The following is a 20,597-nucleotide window of genomic DNA, read 5'->3' as shown; positions in this document are numbered from 1 at the left end:
GTGTAAGGGATATTTCCAGAACATGTTGTATGTGCAGACAAAGATGTACACACACAGTTCCACGCGACAGATCGGCTTCTATAGTCCTTGGGATTTTACTGTGCACACGTCGCTGAAGAGCACACACCCCCCTGGTGGCACTAAGCTCATTTCAGCCTCACTGACAGATTTATGGCATTTCCATCACCTCATGTGTCTGAATGGAAGTGTGTGTGTGTGTGTGTGTGTGTGTGTGTGTGTGTGTGTGTGTGTGTGTGTGTGTGTGTGTGTGTGTGTGTGTGGTGTTCGACTTGACGCCCCAGAAAGTACTGTCACAGTTGGCCAGGTGCCAACTTCTGAACAGTTGGCAAGACAAGACTGCAGTGCTCTGCACAAACCAGTGACACACACAGACACACAGACACACAGACACACAGACACACACACACACACACACACACACACACACACACACACACACACACAATGCAGAGGTGATACAATTCTTGCTAAAGAATGGATGTTTCCCAGTGATGTAGTAAGTCTGCTGCATTGTTTTCAGGTCTTAGAAGCTACAACACGGTGAGTCACTGCTTAAGCCAGAGAGAGATTCAACATTTGGGAAAATTAGCTTTCATTGCGGCAGTGAGACGAGACGGTCAACATCATTCCCAAGCTGCATGTTTAAATATGAAACCTGGTGTCGAGAAGTGGGCTGGTGTATCCTGTGGGTGCTACAAATAATCGGCACAGTCGACTAAAACTGATGATCAAATGAAATGTCGGTTAGTTGGTGATGCCACTGTGAGTTTTTCTCGCTGAGTCAAAATGCTCTGACATGCAGGCATTACTACTTACTACACTGAAGTGCGTCAGTGCCTGATGTGAGTCACTTGGACCACCTTCTCACAGTCTGGGGACACTGTTGATCTCAGCACAGGAGAAGTGAAGGAACACTGACGATAGTTTCTGTCAGTGTACTGCACAGCCAACAGCCCACCAGGCCTAAGCAATATGTTTCATAAACTTTGTTACAGTGGCGCTGCCCGGCTGGAAAGCTCTCCAACAACAGCTAAACATTCACATTCCACCGGGTCCGTTAAGTTAGCTAAGATATTTTTGACCATGATGGGCCATTTTAATACCGTCCACATCAGCAGTTACTCAGAAATCTTACCTCAGCGAGCACAAACAGGTGGCATGTTCAGCTTATATGTGCTAAATCACACATCCTCGTGTCTCGTCGATACACTGAGGTATACTTCTTTAAAGACTTAAATGAGTGCACTGCAGGCTGATGAGGCGAAAGAACAATTCAGCCAACAACACAATAGAAATGTGAAATGTGAATCGCCTCCAATTCACTGTCATAATGACTCCAGAGTGCTGCTGACCGCACCACCCACCTGCCACCACCAAGTTAAGGATGTAAACACACCCAGACTCTTTGATAGGACAAGAAAGGAGAAAGGAACATGAAAAGAACAGGGAGAGAGAGACAGAGTGAGACTAGAAGAAAGGGAGTGAGTTAGTGCTATCCCTTGGTATTCACAAAGACTCCCAGCAATTAAAGCTGTGGATTCAGAGCCAGGGAAACTTCCTTGAAGGTCTTGGCAGTGGCTCTGAGGCTATTCCTCCTCCACTTCAACACACACACACACACACACACACACACACACACACACACACACACACACACACACACACACACACACACACACACACACACACACACACACACACCAGCCGGTAACCTGAACTAACCTCCAGCAGCCTCTACCGGCCCACAGTAACCAACCCGGTCTCACATTAACACACACAAAGCGATCCTACCCGGGCCTACATGAGCCTACACAAACCCACACCGACTGACTCATTACACAGCATTAGCAGACAGAAACGCACACATACACTTAATTTAGTTCAGCTGCCTAGTAACAGGTAGGATATTTTTACCTTTTGAATAATCTGTAAAAAAAGAAAAAAAAAAAGAAAATGTAGCTGTTTTTAGTCCTAATTGAATTTCACAGTCAAATTCGTTTAAAAAAGATTTATTTTAAATTGAGTAACTTTATTGATGATACATTAATTCAATTTCGTCAATTAATCACCGGCAGATTTAGAATGTAATTTAACATACGCTGATGGTAAGATAGAGCAAAACCTGAGTTCAACCTTGGGTTAGGAAAATGTTTAGAAAAAACCTCCAAAATGTAGATACTTCACATATGTAAGTCCATGTTAATGTAACATACACAATATTCTGAGACCAAAGATAATTTTTTTATCATTATGTATCATGTGCTGTATTACATAGCACACACACTGAGTTAAATCATTAGGTCACATGTATGGTAGCTAAAAAAATGGCTGGACTGCGTATAACATTTATTAGAAGCAAATATATTCTACAAACCTGGTCTTATTCCAAGTTTGGGGCCACATTTCCTATCAGTCATGACAGCAATTTACTCACCAACTTCACTGCCAGCACAGCACTTTGTGATGACATCTTTTCAGACGATAGGTTTCCATCCAAAAGTAGTGAAAATTTCAGTCCAATTTCCAGGAAATCTGCAAAAGAAAATGGGATCTACTGTGTGTTTCCATTTATGACTGTAAAGATGGTTTATTGAGATAAACTACCGGCCCAGATTGTCCAGGTTAGGTGCCAGGAAACCAGTCGAACCTCACAGGAAGGAAAACTGTGTGGAAATCATGGTTGATGTGAGTACGTTTACATCGCTCCACACAGACGCGATGTGTTCATCTGCCACAGTTCATCTCATCAGTGGAGTAGAAGTCTGAGTGACACAAAAGTCAAATGCTTCATGGATGTCATAATTAACTATAATATAAAACTCGTGCACCATTGCACTTTATGGGGTTTGTTAACCAATAAACCAATTATGACACCTCAGCCAAGCATTCTAGCATACAATAATTGTGTCTTGTTGAACAATAAATAACATGCATAAATAAACAAAAGTGACACGTTCTGGTACAAAGTTAAAGTTTGACGTCTGCACAGCTATTTTCAGTTATCACTGCTTAGACCTCTGCTCAGCCTGGCAATGGTCGGAGACATGAAGAGAATTAAGTGCAACAAGGATCTAAATAAAGTGACAGTGATGTGGTGGGCCCAGTAAAACAGCAGGAAACAGTAATGACACTGACTCCCTCCAGTAGTGACGGTGAACTTCTGTATCTAGCAAGCTAACCACTAATCCAGAGCTTCTCTATTTAACTTTACTTTAACCTTCTGTTCTGCTCACTGTTGCAGAAGCTGAATAAGAAGTTAATGTAAAGAGAAAGTAAAGTTCTATGAGCAAACAAGACTGCTAAAAGTCAGTTAAAAAGCACACTGTCTCATTTGCTTAGCTCAGTTGAAAGTTGGACAATAAGTCCCATTTATTCAGAAGGCACGTCTCTGATTCCTGTCTGGAAACCTTTGCTCTTTTGTGGAACAGTTTGCATTTGCAGTATCAGACTCTCCAGTCCCTCACTTGTCATCAATGAAACATGTTTACTTTTGGAAAATGACACAAATTTGTTCCCAAAACTTGAATTATATGCAGCACATTTGTAGTGATATTTTTTGTAATATTTCACCATTTTGCACTCCGGTCTGTCCAGATCTTTAAAAGCTCAATTCACAGCTTGCAGCAGAGTCATTAGAACACATCAGTAGTTTTCTAGGTAGTCTAAGGGTTTAAAGAGATGTTTGGGCAGCGTGGTTTAGCACAGGGATGACTAGCTAAGGAGAAGTCAGTGCTGCTTGATCCTGATCTAGTAGACCAGAGGTAATGGTAAAGCAGGTTAAGATGTGTGAGACTGGGCCACACATACACACTCGTGTTAATTTTGGCATCTGATGTGAAGTTTATATTTAGATCTACATGCACTTACTCACAAGACCACAAGATGTCACTTATATAATGTGTTGCCTACTGGTATGTGCAGGAGGGCATCTACTGGTAATATCATGAGCATGGTAACAGCTGATAACAGACATTTATTTGTCTTACAAATCGGGTGAAAGAAAAAAGGTGGAGGGTTTTGACGCTTTGTTTATAAAATATGATCATCCACTTTCTGTGAAGACATTTCACCAGCTCACATTTTGAATGGCTAGTTGTGGGCCTATGTCCACACAAAACACACATTTTCACACATGATTTTTGTTGTTTGTTGTTTACATGCCCCCCTCCATGAAATCTGCAACGGCACAACATCATCCAGTCTGTTACTGCAAGATTCCAGATTATGCATCCAGTGACTTTCTTGTATTTTACTACATTTCTGGCAAAATTTTACAACTTGCACATAATTGGGGAGCTGCTACAAAGAAACTTGGCCATAGGGAAGTCATTCTGACTCTTATTTTGATAACACAGACACACACAGAGGTGAACATACTTTACCATGGCAGTTGAGCTGAACCAATTTTATACTTCACTATTGAGAGTGGACTTGCAAATTTTCACACTTTCACGACTTGTTCTGTCAAATATGACGGCTTATAGTAGAACTAGGAATGAAAAGAGGGTAATTATCTGCTGCGAAGTGGCTGACACAGTATAGTAGGCCGAGGTAGCTCCTTCCAGCGAGGCACCGACGACAAGACAACCAGAGACAGCAATCATTTACTGGACAGTGAGTGGCAGAAGACAAATTCAGATGATTTGCAGTGAAAAAGCCTTGCAGCAGCAGACTCAAGGACACATCTGTTGGCATCTAACCAAACAGTTTCTATGACATGTGACCACAAAACATAAACTCTCCCCTTGTCTGTGTGACTACATGTAACCGCATAACACTGACAAAGGTCCAGTCTTGTAAGGTAAAAGAAGAGGATTGTTGTAACATTGCATCCTTCATTAAAACAGGGGTGTGTGATTCACTACAGAATGCCAACTGGCAGATTTTTGTTCCTGAGTTAAAACTCTTGCTCCTGTCCTGAGGGCAAGATGACGTCATCTGCTCATTTGCATTTCCGTGGCATCAGCAGTACCAGTTTGAGAGGGTCTGCAAGTTTCTTGGCATAATAACTTCTTGATGCCAACTAGAATTACATAAATATACATAAATGTATTGCATTACATAAACATGTCTTATCAGAGATCACATTTGTATGATGAATTCTGACCTGAAAAATATGCGTACCAAGAAACTCACATTTCTAAAACTTATACGCAGGGACTCAGAGCTTCCATTAAATACTTTTCATAACTTGCATACATAAATTTCTAATGGACGAATACATAAAAGATACAAGGGTACAAAGGAAAGTTAGCTGCACAAAGTGAACACAAAAGTCATGCCTGCTAACTTACTTTGTAGCCAGAGTTGTGGAGTGAACCTGCAGCACAGCTGGAGACAGAACTGGACTTGAAAGAATACAATATAAAGTACAGTACTGCCTGAAGATCAGTCATGACTTTGACTTCCGTACTAAAGCAATAACTAATTCGTTAAGGATGTTTATCATTGTGGATAAGCAACCATAGTCAGCCTAGAAAACAACAGTTTTAAGCATATGATCAAAGTGCTAGAGCTCCGCTACAGTGCAAACTAATGTATGCTTTTTAGTCAGTTTGTTGTGCATGACCTGGACAAACACGTACAAGCAGGACTTGTTCAGGAATTACCAACTGCACCCGTAGCTGCACTCACCATCAGTGGATGGACTTCCAGGGCTACAGAGAGCTGCTTAACAATAAGGAGGTGTGCGATTAGCCACAGCCACAGCTGATTAGCTAGAAGCAGCTAGAAGTTATCTAAAGCTACACTGAAAGATGTTGATTCGTGTTTATGTCTGCTTGTTCTGTCAATCACACCAATATGTAGCCTTAAGCAGAACCAAAAGGACACCTGTTGTGTCTGTCCTCCTCATGCTGTCGCAGTATGTGTTTAAAACACCAGGTATCGGTGAGAAAAGAAGATGGACAGGCAAAGAATATCTCTAGACACATAATGTAGTTATATGACTCCACACTGGAGAATGCTGGTTTTCTGCATTCTTAGTTTCTGGCAGAGAGCTCAGTTAGGCGGTATAAAACACTGACCATGCAGTCACCATGTCCACAGGTCAAGTCAGGTCAGGGATCTTTATTGCCATCTAATGAAAGCAAAAACACATCTAAAAAATGCTTTTAAATCTTATCCTATTCATGTATTTGATTTAACAAAGACATTTCCTTTGCGTATTTTCTCCTCACCCTGACTATTGCTCTCTATCACCAAGGAAATCTGAATGTGGATATTTCAGCTGGGTACGATAACACTGTACAGCTTAGTCTGCTTTTCAGTAGCTGGAATTAAGATCAAATCTTCCAATCATCACTCCATAAAATGAAATAACCATGTAAATAACACCAGCTCAGGTATAATGGATGCAGAAAATGACCTGATCATGTTCATCACAACAAAAGAAGTGCAAATGCAGATTAAAGTGAGCAGTGAGCACCAAAGCTTCCTATATGGTACCACTTCATTAAAAAGAGGCAACATGATCGGTCTCAATGTGCTACTTAAAAGGACACTGATGCTGCACATTAAAGCTGCAGTCGGAAGAAATCTGGAAAAGAGAAAACACACAATTTAAACATTTACTGCCCTCCTACTGCAGCTCCCCCCTCTGTTCTAAGCCCCTCGCACCACAGAAGCACAACAGCCAAGCTAAAAGTATATATTCATTTGTGACTTGAATTGGAATGTGATCGGTGTGAAGCCCTGTGATTGGCTAAAATGTCCTGCCACGGGCTAGATTTTCTAAACTCTGAAAACAGCCAGGAGGAGGCTCAGAAAATGGAGTTTCCTCTAAGACCACCTGAATGATGCTGAAAGGTTAGTATGGAATTTTCGATCAATAATTGCAAGAAAAATGGCAGATCCTCACTCGAGTCAAGTCGCGATGAGCACTGCATCTCAGCCTGTGAATGTTTCTGTTATTTAATGGATAATGCAGTTGCGTAATGTTTTGGGTGGCTCAGTAAAGAAGTACTGCGGGGCCACACTGGCACATAATCCACACAAAACCACAAATTGTCTGTCTTCAACCTAATGTCTTGTTCAGATTAAACCAACAGGTTTCTGAGCTAATTAGTGACTGGTGGTGGTGCTGGTAGTCAAATTTTCCTTGGACAGGGGCAGGGTAGGTGCTACCCTGGATCCCCTTCACCAGTTTTTTCTGATAAATCAAGTGATCCAGGAGGCTGTAGCTACAGTAGTCACATCTAACTTCCTGCAAGAAACCAAGTACAACTCCACAGTCCTCTTTCAAACATCAACAGAAAACCCAAACTGAATGTGCAGCGTTGAGATAAGTGCACAGTGAAAATCCTATAGAAAAATCTTACACTAACAAAAAAAAGTCAAAACATCAGCATCTGCAGCTTCACTTTTGGCCACAATATTATAAATATGTCTCTTGTCAGGGCTACTGCGCCTCAAAATAATTACAGTAATCACAATAATTTAATACTCAAATGTTCTTTCTTTGTGTAACCGCTAAGTGAAACAAGGTAGGATGTATAATTTCCTTTTATGGCCTTGAGTAGTTTTTTCATGTAGTCCTTGTGTCCTCAGTGCAGCTCAGCCCCTATCTAAGGCAGACTGTCTTAAACTTTTCCGGCCCATGAGCCAAATTTAATCATCTGAGTCTCGCCCTGGGACCCGGGCTCATTAAAATGCACTGGTAAACTCGTCATGTCACCGGAATCAGGTCGTCTCTCAGCTCCCGATTAAAGAGACCTCAGTTTTAGACTGAAGCCAGAAAGGCCCCCAGTCTCTGCGGTCTCCTGCTAAATTCCCTGCGAGTTCAGCTGGAGTTCACTCCACCTTGTGATTTTTTAAGTTGTAGCCTATGGCCTGCGCCGCCCCGTCACAGACTGCATCAATAATGCAGAGACCACAGCCTGCTAACATCTCAGCCTTTAGCAAAAGGTCTGCTCGACAACACGGCGCTCAAACAAAGGCGGGCTGCAGACGTCTCAGACTAGCACCACGAGAACAAGAGCACTAAAACCACGGCTATTTTAAGTACACACACACACACATACACACACACTGCAGACATACAAGTGGAAGTACGGCTGAAGAGACGAACACAATCTGCAGCTGTATAATACCCAGTTGTGCACACTCTCAGATAAGCACACACAGATGAATGGATAAGTGTGCGGTACGTACACACACATGCAGACATAATCAGGAGTGTGTGCAGAATGTGGCTCATGTAGCCAGTCTATTGAATTACCACACGAGAGCAGAGCAGCACTCAGCACAGCATTCCTCAGGAAGGGTACGTCCACCTCACACTCACACACACACAGTAAAATACACACCCTGCTGTATCTCATCATGAAGCTACTGGGAAACATCTCCAGCTGTCAGATGAATACATCTCAAACTATTCATGAATTGAGGACAATGCTGGTTTATTTTTCCCACTGACTGAGCGGTTATTGTTGAAACTATCTTTTTAATGTTTTCAATGAGATTCATAGTCTGCAGTGCTGTGAAATGCTTTGCATAAAAGAGCATGTAAATCTTTAATTTGAGTAAAATGGAAAAACCTCAGAAGTGGAGGTTTTCAGGGTAACTGCATCAATGTGAAATCAGTGTGTGTGTGTGTGTGTGTGTGTGTGTGTGTGTGTGTGTGTGTGTGTGTGTGTGTCTCATTCTCCAGTTCTTTCTCTCATGCAGGGGCTTTACTGAATTATTAAATTCCTACTTAGACTTTGTGGTTAAATGAAGCTATGCAAACAAGGACGAACTGTATTAAAAGCACTCTAGCAGTAAGTGAATGCACTGTTTGACAAAACTGTTTAAATGTCTTTGGTGAAACAGGCTTAAAGAGTAAAACAATATCAAATTGCTGTCTCCAGCACTTTTGGGTTGTTTCTAGGACTTCTTAACTACTTAATCAATGACTTAATACTGCACTTTGTGGACTACTGCTAATCAGTGTGGGAACTGCAGAGCTATTAGCCAAATGCTGGGGAGTTTCTCTCCTCTAAAGCTTGAGGGGCTGAGATCTCTGGCAAGTGGGCTCCCAAAGAAGCAAAAGGCAAGATAAATGAGGAGAGGGGAATGACTCCTGGTGGAGAAAGAAGTGTGTTTACTCACGATAACCATCATAATGATGGCAAAGCAACAGCAAGCGTGCCTTCCACCATGCGTGATGCAGTCCTCCTCAGGAACAAATAAGAACCAAATGTCCCACCTCCTCAGACTGTAACTGTAGAACCTGCCTCAGCCTGTGCAATCTGAAGAGTGCCAGAATAAGATTAGATGTATCATTTGCCAGGTTTTGTCAAAATCCAATTATTGGTATCTGAGATAATGCATGTTAGAATAAATACAGCAGCTATCCATATAGACTAGTTCATTTATTACAGAAAAGATAAAGCATCCAGCTCAGATGAAATAATCCCACCAGATTTCATCAAAATACCACCTGCATGGAAGAGAGATATCAAATGTGACAGAGAGACCAATAGTTCCTGAGCGCCTGCAGAAGAGCACTATAACCGCAAACTCAGAAATACTCAGGTCAGAAGAAATGTTTCATCAGACACCAAAAAAAAAACTCAAATCAGTATAAAAACGCACCTTCTTTTTCATGAATTTATTTACCTTGACATTTATACAGTACCTGTGAATACCTTCTCCATGTTACGTTCTGCTGGGAAGCCTTGGATCCTGGCATTAATGTAGATGTAACATTACCACCTATGAAAGCACAGAGCAGACCGAACACATCATCTCCAACGACAACAGCACTCCACCGATAACAATGCGTCTTGCCACACCATGAAAACTTCTTAAAAGCCCAAGGTGCTGACCCCGCATCCAAACTCCTCAGATCCCAGTCTGGTGAAGAATCCATAGCGTGCACTGAGCTGGGCAGAGGCCAAACACCACAGGACCCCCAACGTCCGGCGGTGTCCATGCACTGTCGAGTCAGAGCTGTTCTGGCATATGAACATATGAAGCAGAGTGAAGTTTATCTCCTGCTAGAAATGACAATCCCACACAAATGTTCTACTAAAGTCAGTTGGGGCGGGTATCGTTCACTACTTTTAAGGCAGATTCAAAATTATAAAGCCTCAGCCATTAGCATGGAAAGTGTCATCAAAATTGTAAATGGTTCTGATATAACCAGATCTTAGCCCGCCGACTTCAGGTCTGGTTACGGATGCGTGTGTTTTGGCGTCATTTTACGTTTAAAAACTGTATTTAATCATTTTAACTTTTACAAAAAAAAACTGCAAACATGGAAAAATGACTATTTTATCGTAAAATAAGGTGACGTCTTCAAATGTCTTGTTCTGTCTTACAAGTATCCATTGCAACAAAAGCACTCAGCAGGCTGTCTCAGGCTGCTCATTCCCCCACACGGCATTGCCAGAATTGCAGCATTTATTTATTGGTTATTGATGATCAGAAATCCCAGCAACATACAATGTAATCTTTTAACATAGATGTACCCACAAACAAAATGACTGCGCTGAGCACAGGTGTGTGTTCTGCATGTGTACGTTATGTACGGATACTGAATCCCCTCCACAATTTATGCCCTGTCCACACGTAGCCGGGTAAATCATAAAACGCATACATTTGTCTACCATTCGGCCCGTCATCAACACGTAAACGCAGCTTTTTGATTTTTCAAACGGAGGTTTGGAAAACTCCGGCCAAAGTGGAGATTTGGGAAAAACCCCGGGTATGCGTTTACGTGTGGACAGAAATAAGCAGAGTTTTAGGAGCGTAGGAGCGCAGACACGAGAGACGCTGCCGCTTCTGGGTGAAAGCTTATTCCGATTGGATAGCTTGACATATATTTACATTTATTTGGTTACGTGTGGATGGAGATTTTTGTAGAAACGGGGACGTGTGGCCGCAGATTTTTTCCTAAACGAAGAGGGGCAGATATTCAGTTTTAAAAACACCCGGCTACGTGTGGACATGGCTTTAATCAATTGTTCCTTGTGTGATTTCTGACAGATAAGTCTGCAGCGGTGGATTTGTAGTAGAATCACAATCGTGATCGTCAGCAGGCAGCTGACGTAGTGTTCACTTGTTGTCATGGTTACAGTGACGCTATCTCACAATGATACAATAATCTTTATCAAATCCATGGATCCAGACTACACACGTGGACAAAATTATTGGTACCCCTCAGTTAAAGAAGGAAAAACCCACAATTCTCACTGAAATCACTTGAAACTCACAAAAGTAACAATAAATAAAAATTTATTGAAAATTAAATAATCAAAAACAGCCATTACTTTTGAATTGTTGATTAACATAATTATTTAAAAAAACAAACTAATGAAACAGGCCTGGACAAAAATGATGGTACCTCTATAAAAGATTGAAAACTATTTGACCAGAGTGACATGATTAACTCAGGTGTGTCATTTAATTGACATCACAGGTGTTTCCAAACTCATAATCAGTCAGTCTGCCTATTTAAAGGGAGACAAGTAGTCACCCTGCTGTTTGGTGAAAAGGTGTGTACCACACTGAACATGGACAACAGAAAGCGAAGGAGAGAATTGTCCCAGGACATCCGAAAAAAAATGATAGACAAACATCTTAAAGGTAAAGGCTATAAGACCATCTCTAAACAGCTTGAAGTTCCTGTGACAACAGTGGCTCATATTATTCAGAAGTTCAAGACCCACGGGACAGTAGCCAACCTCCCTGGACGTGGCCGCAAGAGGAAAATTGATGACAAATTGAAGAGACGGATCGTTGGAATTGTATCCAAAGAGCCCACAGCAACCTCCAAAGAAATTAAAGGTGAACTCCAAGGCCAAGGTACATCAGTGTCAGATCGCACCATTCGTCGTTGTTTGAGCCAAAGTGGACTTCATGGGAGACGACCAAGGAGGACACCACTGCTGAAAAAAACTCATAAAAAAGCCAGACTGGAATTTGCAAAAATGCATGTTGACAAGCCACAAAGCTTCTGGGAGAATGTCCTTTGGACAGATGAGACCAAACTGGAGCTTTTTGGTAAGGCACATCAACTCTATGTTCATAGACTCAAAAACCAAGCATACGAAGAAAAGAACACTGTCCCTACGGTGAAACATGGAGGAGGCTCAGTAATGTTTTGGGGCTGCTTTGCTGCATCTGGCACAGGGTGTCTTGAAAGTGTGCAAGGTACGATGAAATCTGAAGACTATCAAGGCATTCTGGAGAGAAATGTGCTGCCTAGTGTCAGAAAGCTTGGTCTCAGTCGCAGGTCATGGGTCTTCCAACAGGACAACGATCCAAAACACACAGCCAAAAACACCCAAGAATGGCTGAGAGAAAAGCGTTGGACTATTCTAAAGTGGCCTTCTATGAGCCCAGATCTGAATCCCATTGAACATATGTGGAAGGAGCTGAAACATGCCATTTGGAGAAGACACCCATCAAACCTGAGACAACTGGAGCTGTTTGCTCATGAGGAGTGGGCCAAAATACCTGTTGACAGCTGCAGAACGCTCATTGACAAATACAGAAATCGTTTAATTGCAGTGATTGCCTCAAAAGGTTGTGCAACAAAATATTAAGTTATGGGTACCATCATTTTTGTCCAGCCCTATTTCATTAGTTTGTTTTTTTTAATAATTATGTTAATCAACAATTCAAAAGTGATGGCTGATTTTGATTATTTAATTTTCAATAAACTTTTATTTATTGTTACTTTTGTGAGTTTCAAGTGATTTCAGTGAGAATTGTGGGTTTTTCCTTCTTTAACTGAGGGGTACCAACAATTTTGTCCACGTGTGTATACGCCGCATCACTGCCAAAATCTAATCACTTGGTCCTTGTGTCATTTCTCACTTTCCCAGAAAATTTCATCTGTATCAATTATTCCGTTTGTTAATAATACTGCTAACAGACAGACAGACATATGCCGATCATCACATAAGTCTGCCGCGTTTCTTGGTGGATTAAATATTCAGTTTACTATCATATGTGAGAAAGAAGAGCATCAAAGTCTCATATCTGAGAAGCCAGAAACAGAACAGAAATATCTGATGAAAATCTGACTAAAAAGATTATTCAGTTATGAAAATATTTGCAGATTGAGCTTCTGATTAAACTGCCCAGTTCCAGAGCTAGTTTCAACACAAAACCCCTGGTACCATATCAGCCCTTCTATCAGCACCCAGCATCGACTCTGCTGCACTTACTGGCCTACCGATGACGCTCCACCATGTAATATTTCTGCTCAGAAAAAAACTATGCTTAAATCTAGCAAATTGTTTCCACAACCCATGAAATCTCCAGCAGAGATAAACAAAATCATGGCGTCAAACAGGCTGCAGCTTTGAAAACCTGAACAAAAATCCTGTATCTCTGAAAAGCTGCTCTGTGTTGAGGGAATGACTGAGATTAACTTTCACACAGGATACGCACCTCAACGCTGTGATTTCTGCAGGGTTAGGGCGGAAGAATATATCATGTTTTGGCAAATAACTTCTTTGATCAACTTATCATGGTATGCCAACTGGGGTTAAAAATAAAACCACGGCTTTTCTCAGAGGGTTTCACGCAGCACTTTGATCTTTCATTTGACTAGCACAACATTTTGGGATGTATTCAGTCAGAACTCAGCGAGCAGATTGGTTCTGGCCAAGACAAAATCTTGAAAACACTGAAATTGGAATAGAGATATTAAAAACGCTTTCCTTTCTTTGGCGAGAATGTGCAATGCACAATTTTTCAAAGGACATGCTGCATCTCAAACATAGATTTGTTTTTAAGGGTTGCCAAATTACTTTAAAGAAATTGTGGCATCAAGCTGTTTCTCAAAAACCTTTTCAAGTCGTTGCAGAGAAGATTAGACTGAGCTTGTAGCATAAATATAATGAACTTTTATTGATTAATTATACAGCAGCATGAAAAATCTATTTAAGACGATAATGTTGAAAAAGAAAACGGCTGCAAAGAGAAGAAAGTTGAGCAAACTGATTTAGTGTTTAAGGTGTTTCTCCGGGCAGCCGCTGAGGTTCTTCAGTCTGTTTTGCTTATAAACATACACCTTTAAACATACCACGCTTTTACATTATTTTCACTCTATAAAGTCACATACACACCACTTTCTGCAGGCACACAGTAACAGACAGCGTATTTGTACATACAATGACACACACTCCAATGAGCACAATCCAGACAAAGACACACACACACACACACACTCTGGTGCAGGCTGGCACTCGTTTTTGCCGTCTCGCGCCTTCGCTCCACCAACACAATACTGTCACATTTTGGCGTGTCACATGGACTCAGAGACAGACAAGGCTGCATTATCAACAACTGGCTGGGGCTCGCGTCCTGTGTGTGTGTGTGTGTGTGTGTGTGTGTGTGTGTGTGTGTGTGTGTGTGTGTGTGTGTGTGTGTGTGTGTGTGTGTGTGTGTGTGTGTGTGTGTGTGTGTGTGTTTGTGTGTGAGTTCAATGCTCAGACTGAAGTGTGTGTGTGTGTGTGTGTGTGTGTGTGTGTGTGAGAAAGCGAGCACTGTGAGAGTTCAGGTTAAGGCTGAGCCGTCAGCAGCAGACAAGCCCTGTCAAGTCTCCCTCCTCTGTCTAACACACACTCAGCCTCTCGCCTCGGGAGGTGAGAAGCCGCTAATTGGCAAAGGGCGAAACACACACGCTCGCAGTACACACACATGGATTGACGGTCAGTTACAGTTACACACACACACACACACACACACACACACACACACAGTCTAGTAAGAACAAAGAGACAGACAGAAATACAAACAGACAGATGGACGCAGAAGTCTGGCTCTGAGGCGCTCGTACAGTGTGTGTCTGCTTCACACATCTCAACCTGGTAGACGAGGAGACATAACTGGAGCTAATAATACACACTGTCTGCCCGCTGACTTTCCCCTCAACTTTGCCACTTCCTTATTATTTCATGACTTGATGGGTTTTATTCACTTATATATTAATAGACTCTACCTTCGCAGTTTAGCCTGCGCTTAGAGATGACCTTAAAAAAGGGAAACTTCGCCCTCTGTGTGATTTTTGGTTTAAATAAAGGCTGAATTAAACAAGAGACTGCAGTGCCTTAATTGCCCGTTATATCTGCCTTTTACACAAGCATATCATAAGGACTAGACTCTTCACTAGATAATAATTTCACATGTATCTTGCATGTTTTAATGCTGTTTAGACTGCATGGTGTTTAGATGAACTTGGAAAGAAAGAGTTGTTCACCATACTTGAAAGTCTGAATATCTACGGTGCATAAACATCAACCCCTTTGGACAGAATTAACAGAAAAATCCACAGCTGGGAGTGAACTATATCAGATATGAACAAAAACACATAGTAATGTTCTAACTGTGTCCCAGCAAAGAAACAAAACTATTTGTCTGTGAGACATCATCTAGTGTGTGGATGCAAAGGAGAATTTTATGCCAAAACTACAGCAGAGGAATATACATCCCTGGTAAAATCAGTCACAGATGAGAATATCTGCATGTCCCACCAAATCTGATGCCCTGACAAAGTCATGTTTGCAGCTTCATAACACAACACAACCTGCAACAGACCTCCTGATGGAACTTTAATCACATTTATGCTGTTTTTTAATCTATTATTATTAGCATTATCTAAATAATCTGTATGATTTTATGCGTACATATACACTACCATTCAAAAGTTAGGGGTTCACCCAGACAATTTCCTGTTTTCTATGAATATTTATTCATGTGCTAACATAACTGTACAAGGGTTTTCTAATCGTCAATGAGCCTTTCAACACCATTAGCTAGAACACAGGAGTGGTGGTTGCTGGAAATGTTCCTCTGTACCTCTATGGAGATATTCCATTAAAAATCAGCTGTTTCCGGCGCCCGGATAGCTCAACGTTGAGCAGGCGACACATGAACAGGGGCCAGTCCCCGACGCAATGGCCTGGGTTGAGTTCCCGCTCATGGCCATTTACTGCATTTCTTCCCCCCAACACTTCTCTCTCCTTTCCTGTCTGCCTCTACACTGTCCCTATGTAATAAAGCCAAAAGACCAAAAAAAAACTTAAAAAATAAAAATCAGCCGTTTCCAGCTAGAATAGTCAATTACCACATTAATAACGTCTAGACTGGATTCACTGAAAACAAAAAGTTTTTCTTTTAAAAATACGGACATTTCTTTTGAACGGTAGTATATGTATATAAATTGACATGTTGGACAGTTTAATGATAACTCAGCAAACTTCTGCTTATTGAGTGATACGCCTGAAAATGCAGAATGAAGAAGTGCTGTAAACAAACAAGACATGCGGATCTCTGTGGAATCAAACACATCACTATAAACTAAAGACTCATTTTTTTTAAACTTAGCTTAGTTTTATGCTGCTGTCTCCACCTCCCTCATCCCCACTCTCACCCCAGCCAGTTGAGGCAGATGGCCACCTTCACTGAGCCTGGTTCTGCTTTTTTTACCCTCCCTATTTTAGAGTTTTGTTGGGGTTTTTTTGTTCCTTCCCACCATCACTGACTGCTTGCTCATATGGAATCAATAGGCAATTTTGCATTGTTAGGTTCTCTGTTAAAAATCCATGCGGTCTGTATCTCACTGTGCTCAGCGCTGTGAGATGGCATGTGCTGTGAATTCACACTATATAAATAAAACTGAACTGAACTGCAGTGAAATTAGTGATTTTTTAAGTACTTTAGTTCATATGATTTTGAAATATTTCATGAATGTCATCCTAAAAATGTCAACCATTTAGCCCTGCCCAGCTAGACGCAGATGTGATACGACATCTGTGAAAATTTACCACAATTCAACAACCACAACCCGACCTCTCAGTAAATGTTAAAGCTGCCCTCTGGATTCCTCTTGTTAAAGTTTCTCTCACCAAATGCATTGTGGGTATCCTTAACGTCTGACAAACGTGTCATTAGTTACTTCATTTGTCGTGTATTTTGATTTTAAAACCTGTATTGTGTTCATCAGTGTCAGCGACCCTGTAGTCTCAAAATCCTTTTCTGTCTCATTTTCGCGACTCACTGCAGCACATTACAGCCATCACATGTTAATCATGGGAAAAACATGCAAAGGGCAGCACAAAAACTGGGGACCTACAATGTCCATGGCAAATTTTATTTCGACTCTAAAATAATTTTATATGTGACAGAATAGAATATGAAATCTAGTTGGTGTTGTTGAGAGCCTACAAGCCTTAAAGGCCTCTAAAAATACATTCTCCACTAGTTTAAAAGTATGAGTGACGAGGTTCCACATGAAAACAACATGGTCTACTTAAGGCTAAACATCTGTGGCCATTTCACATGAGAGATTTCTGTATTTGGGTTATTGCGTGTGTTCTACTTTAAAGTGTGCAAGGCTTGACGTAAACATGTTGTACTTACTGTCAAACTATCAGAATGTTGAATCATTTTACTCCGATTGCTGCTTCGTTGGTCATAAAAGATTCAAGATATGAGGAAAAACTTAACTATAAATCTAAAACTGTACATAGACTTAACTGAATGTCATCATGATGTAATTACCACAAATGTCAGCAGCAGAAAAAAACCTGTCAACAACTTGTTAACAGCATGCCCGGTGAAATGGCTTCATCCATTCAGTCAAAGAAATATCCTCCTGGTCCAGGAGTCTGGAGGTGCAAGTTTACTGTATGTGAATGCATTTGACTTCAGCACAGTGAATTAGTTTGAAATCATTCTCAGTTTCACGAAAATAAATTATGGATCTGAGCTTATTGGAACAGAAGCTGACAGAGCTTTAAATGCCTTTATATGCTGTACAAGAGTAAAGACAGCCATGGAGAATGCTGTACTGTCTGCCCAAACACTACCAGAAATAATGTATAGAAAAGGGTCAACATAGGCTCATCACTGTTATCGTTTAAAGACCTGTCTTTACATTCTTATCTTCAGTAGACTTGTGGAAAAGCATACATACATTATTTTATGGAATGAACCTTCATCTTATGCCTGGGGGCCAAACACACTGATCCTCCACTCCATTAAAACTACTGGCAGGTGAAGTGAACAGCATCGATCATGAGGACAGAAGGAGTCCAAGGACCAGACAGAATTCTCACTGTGCTTCACCCACCTCTAACCTAAGCAGAGGTCCAGTCATTCATACCTGAAAACACCTCTGCGATATCTGATAAGACACACACTACCGTTCAACAGTTTGGGGTCATCCAGAAAATTTCATGTTTTCCATGAAAACTCACACTTTTATCCATGTGCTAACATAACTGCACAAGGGTTTTCTAATCATCAATGAGCCTTTCATCACCATTAGCTAACACAATGTAGCATTAGAACACAGGAGTGATGGTTGCTGGAAATGTTCCTCTGAACCCCTATGGAGATATTCCATTAAAAATCAGCTGTTTACAGTTAGAATAGTCATTTACCACATTAACAATGTCTACACTGGATTTATCATTCATCTAATGTTATCTTCATAGAAAAAAATGTTTTTCTTTCAAAAATAAATGCATTTCTAAGTGACCCCAAACTTTTGAATGGTAGTGGACATCAACCAGCCACAACATTAAAACCACTGACCAGTGAAATTAATGACAGTGATCAGGACAAACCCCACCCTGCAAGTCACAGGACCCAAAGGATCCACAGCCAACACCCTGATCCCAGACAGCACAACAACAAGACACCCTCAGAGGTCCCATGCCCTTCAGCCAACATGACATCATGCAGCTAGTTTTGATGCTGTGGCTGATTGATGTTTTTTTTTCTGGATGGCTAAACTTCCCCACAGGATTTGCCTATCACAGTTTTAATACCTTAATTCATGACAGTCTTAACCACGACACCCTGACATGCTGGCAATATTTACCAGTTCATCATTATCCACGGGCGTCCTTTTACTGAACCCGACTTAACAAGCTTTACCTGAACAGCTCACCTCATCAGCGCTGCAGCAGAGGATAAAGATACAATAGCACCCACTCCAGCTTCCTACGCTGCTGCACTCCGCTGCCACAGCCAAGGACTCTGACACAGCATCTAAACTCCACAACGCACCAGGCTGGGTGTGTGTCAGGAGAGTGTGGAGTACGTACATGGGCGAAAGAGTGTGTGAATGGGATGGAGAGACAAGAACAATGGAACTTTAGAGAGGCAGAATGTGTGTGTGCATTCGGGAGGGTGGGGTCACAGACAGGTGAAAAACAATGATAAACAGCATGAAATAACAATACTTCAAAGCTTGGAGGACTCTTCCTCTTCGAGAGGTCCTAAACCTTCAGGACAAGCAGAGGCATGATAGGTTTGGAGGGGGCTTATGTGTACAGCCAGCCAGGCAAGGAACAAAGCTCACACTAAACATGTACTTGAATGTCTCTCTACCAGATTCACACTGGAAAAAAAAAAAACCTGCCCTTCATGCAGCTCACCAGAGAACAGGGCTCAGTAATGAAATTAATGTAAACCCGATCAGTGCGCAGGAAGACCAGAGCGCTGCTGCTGCACAGCATCACATATGGATCAACGTTTCATACTCTGCATCACATGGACTCTTGTGTACTGGATGCTGACTTCTGTGTTTCTTTAAATGAGAATGGGAGCCAACTTTTAGAACAATATAGAACTTATCACGGATGTGCACTGTTGGTTTAACCCTCATTATCCTCTGGATCTATAAGACCACCAGGGTGGGAGGGGGACATGTGCAGCCTGGTAGGTGTCTGAGGCCATGGCATTCCCAGAATATGTATTACTTCTGTACTGGGAAGAGTAAGAGGGTGGATATGGGTGTAGTGGATGTTTGTGTGCCCCACTGTGGTCCTCACCCCACCCACAGCTCTGCAGCAGCTCAGCTCAGCCCAGATGAGGCTACTCAGTGACAGCAACTCATCATCTGCAGTAAAAAGTTGGGCAGCCTCCTGGCCTAAAATCTGAGTGACAACTCGGGTTATCAGCTCTCTAATCTAGCTTCAGAGCTAGCCTCTTCATCAGTTCATACAGGACAAGACAGCTAACGACACAGCGGGCAAACTGAACAAACACACTTCATCTGTGTGTCAGCTCAGGGTGATAAATATGACGGCGGAGGTCACGGTCAGTGGGAGAGGAAGCGGTACCCCGCAGGGACAGAGACATAGCGGGCTGGTGCTGCTGTGGCCCCGGCGGATGGACGGGTGCCAGGGCTAGCCAGCCAGCCTGCCTGCCTGCTGCTAACTTAGCTCAGTTAGCTTAGCTCTGCTGTCTGGCGCAGCTTGGAAAGCGGCTCCAACTCCGCACAGCAACTTCCAGCGTCTGGCCCAAAGTCAGACCCCCACACCGGACAGCCCGACTGGCGTTTAACCGCAGCAGCTAGCATGAGCAGAACATTCCTCCAGCCGCCTACGACTAACAGCATTATGCATTTAAAAACACACCGGTGGACAGAAATAACTAAGAAAACGTCGCGAGCTTCCTACCTGTAAATGCAGTCGCTAACGTGCTAAGCCGCCGTGTCTGCTTGTTTAAAGTCTGTGATGTTGTGTTGCTAGACGTCAAGTCCAACTGCACTACAGTTGTTTCCAGGCTGGGAAGCAAAATAAAGCCCAGCTGTCCTACTGTACAGAACATGCTGACAGCCG

At 42.0% G+C, this 20,597-nt stretch overlaps 1 protein-coding gene across 4 annotated transcripts in view; it reads right to left on the bottom strand.

Annotated features, from left to right (window-relative positions):
• Nucleotides 1–20,597, bottom strand: part of LOC110954774 (low-density lipoprotein receptor class A domain-containing protein 4) — a 284,512-nt gene extending 263,915 nt beyond the window's left edge. For 2 of the 4 annotated variants that reach the window (XM_051956436.1, XM_022199457.2), the window contains exons 1-2: nucleotides 20,436–20,597; nucleotides 2,456–2,553 (exon numbers count right to left, since the gene is read on the bottom strand). The gene's annotated coding sequence lies outside the window, so the exon portion shown is untranslated. The remainder of the gene's footprint in view (nucleotides 1–2,455; nucleotides 2,554–20,435) is intronic. The other 2 variants (XM_051956437.1, XM_022199459.2) reach the window with 1 other exon arrangement.

This window comes from Acanthochromis polyacanthus, chromosome 12, assembly GCF_021347895.1.
Source record: "Acanthochromis polyacanthus isolate Apoly-LR-REF ecotype Palm Island chromosome 12, KAUST_Apoly_ChrSc, whole genome shotgun sequence".
Taxonomy (NCBI): Eukaryota; Metazoa; Chordata; class Actinopteri; family Pomacentridae; genus Acanthochromis; species Acanthochromis polyacanthus.
The sequence above is the reverse complement of the archived record's forward strand: the minus strand, read 5'-3'. Positions and strand labels throughout refer to the sequence as shown.